Consider the following 2,675-nt stretch of genomic DNA (forward strand, 5'->3'; position numbering starts at 1 on the left):
AGGATTTCTTGATCTGTAAGACCCGCATGGGCTCCACGTCTTACTCCCTGCTGTGAGGTTCCGAAATCAGTGCACATGAAAATGTGTTAAGTGATGAAAAGCTTGTCATCTGTAAAGCTCCATACACATGCTAATTATTACAGCGATCCATTATGGAAGCGCTGATCAGATGCTAGGCTCCCAGATGCTGGGAGGTTTGGCACACACCACAGCCAACAGGTGTTCCGGGAGGGAAGGAAATGTATGGCCGCGAGTACTCGGGAGGATGTAGGGGAAACTGGGTCTTGAAGGACGTTTAGGATTTGAATATGTGGTGAGAGCGCGGGGAAGGGAGAAAGTGGGAGCAAAGCCCGGTAGGTGGCTGTGAGGATTAGCAGGGAGGATGCTGACAGGCTACTAAACCTGAACTCACCTGTCGGGCAGGTGGAGGTAAGCGATCACCTGAGCTAAGACAGCGGGAAAGGGCGAAGTGGGCTTGCTGAAGGATTCTTCCTGTGGCCGCTAGAGGGGACGCCTGCAGGTGTGCGCCAAGCTGGGTCTCCAGGTGGCTCCGCTGCACTGCAAGCAAGCTTTGCAGCTCAGCCAGTCCCGGGGGCTGTCCCGCCCACCCCTCCTTCCCAGCCACCCGCCTGCGCGAAATGCCTACAGCCTCTGATTGGCACGAAGTTCGACAAATCAAATCATGGCCTTTGAAAGCAAAACACTGCAGCACCCCGGCAGCTCGGAGTTAGGTAGGAATTAGGGAGGCTGTGCCTCCGGGTTGCACGGAGAACCCAGGTCGTTTCTCAGAAATCTCTGATAAGTGAACCTTGGAGGAAACACCGCCGGTGAGTAGTAATTAAGACTGGGGAAATTTAGCCTTTTTTTTTCCAGGAAGAGCGAATGCATTTGTAATCATCTCACGTCCCTGAGTATAGAGACCCTCCCTTCTTGCTGTCACCAGCCCTATCAGTTCGGGGCCAGCTACCTCTGAATGTCCTTTCTATTTTTGCATCGAGGATGAGAGAAGAGGCGGCATGGGGTTGCCTTCGTAAAGGTGATGCCCGGCTTTACCGAACCAGGAAGTGAAATGGAGCCACTCTGCCAAGGTTACTCCTCTACGTGCTGGTCGGGCTTCCTGGCAGGTGGTGGAGTGACAGATGCAATGAGGGGCGGCATTCTCGGTCTGCACTGGCTGCTGGGACAGGTGCTGTCTTCTGTAGTTGTGATTCCTGCTCAGTGGGAGGTGACAGAGGAGTCACCCTTTCGTAAGCCAAAGCCCAGGAACGGGAGAGTTTAGCATGTGACTGGTGCTCAACGTCAGAGGGTGGGAAAGAGCATGATTTTTGTTGTCGTCGTCGGCGTTCAGATAGAACTGAATTCTAATACAGACCCTATTCTTAGCGGCCATGAGCCACTGTTCTCTCAACTGTTAAACGTGCTTTGTGGGACTGAGGAAATAATTAATGGAGATAAGGGAGGAGGCCAGGGGGAGGAAAGGGAAGCAAACATCTAGTGAATTCTCCGTTTTTTAACCTGGCTCACAAACCACTTCTCTTAACTGTGGGACCGGCTGTGGCTGGCAACACCGAGTTGACTACTTGCCTCTTGGACATAAGTTAGTCCTGGACAAGTGCTCTGAAATCAGGAAAAGAGAGTCACCCGGCAAGGAATGTGTACTCTCTAAGGGAGTCTAACTTGCAAAGGTTCCTCTGAGCCTTTCAGTACAAACTTCCGCTCAGCTTTATCTTTGCCCGTCAGGCCTCAGAGGCCTGGGAGTTCCTGAGGCAGATGGGGAAGCTGCTTTTTAAAAACAAATCAAACCAGAGCAACGCTAACCGCCACAAACAAAAGCAAAACCGCAAAACCACCTGGACGAACCAGCTGGTCTAAAAGGAGGTTAGGAGTCCTGGATTCCAGGCGTGTTTCCAAGACCTGTTTGCTTTCCTTGACCTCTTGTGGGTGGGGCTCGGTATATTTGTTTGCTGTAGCTCTCGAGCTGTGGTTCTTTAGATTTGACCAAGATGTTCTTGATTGTGAAGTGACCATGGCGCACCTGGTGCTTCACGGGCTGGCACTGAATCAGTCAGTAGGTGGGTATGGAAGTCATGGTGCAGGCTCTGTACTTGAGCTCAGGAGGGAGCGACTGAACAGGGGGTTCAGCAAATACCTCCCTGGAGTTCACCTTGCGTTGAATACTTCCCAGGGCCTCTCAGAGGTAGAAAGAGCCCTGGGCTACTGGGAAGGCTCTCACAATATTAAAAATGCTAAAACTGGGTTACAGAAATTTAACACAAATAATGCTTTTGACAAGCACATAAAAGTGTAGTGAAAGGCTATACCTGTGGCTCAAGGAGTAGGGCGCCAGCCCCATAAACCAGAGGTGGTGGGTTCAAACCCGGCCGCCGCCAAAAACTACCACCACCAAAAAAAAAGTGTAGTGAAGAATAATTGTGGGATGTGAGTTACCTGATAAAGTTATCTGATGAGTGCATACATCTCGTATGTCACCCTCAGATGAGGGTATACTAAATGTATACTAAATGTATACCCTCGTCTGAGGGTGGCAGCAATAGTTTAATTTTGAGGCCCTTTGACAAAGCAAAACCTGGACCAAATGATCTCCTTAGCTGCCCCTGTACTAAGCCTGCATCTGGTGTCCCTTAGAGGTGGACATGGTGTTTGTCCTATGACAT

At 50.7% G+C, this 2,675-nt stretch overlaps 1 protein-coding gene across 1 annotated transcript in view; it reads left to right on the forward strand.

Moving 5' to 3' along the window:
* The first annotated feature begins 724 nt into the window (after positions 1-724).
* Positions 725-2,675, forward strand: part of NIPAL3 (NIPA like domain containing 3) — a 45,953-nt gene continuing 44,002 nt past the window's right edge. The window contains exon 1 of the mRNA XM_003799765.3: positions 725-827. The gene's annotated coding sequence lies outside the window, so the exon portion shown is untranslated. The remainder of the gene's footprint in view (positions 828-2,675) is intronic.

The sequence above is a fragment of the Otolemur garnettii genome, unplaced genomic scaffold, assembly GCF_000181295.1.
Source record: "Otolemur garnettii isolate 467f Iridium unplaced genomic scaffold, OtoGar3 scaffold00156, whole genome shotgun sequence".
NCBI classification, from domain to species: Eukaryota; Metazoa; Chordata; class Mammalia; order Primates; family Galagidae; genus Otolemur; species Otolemur garnettii.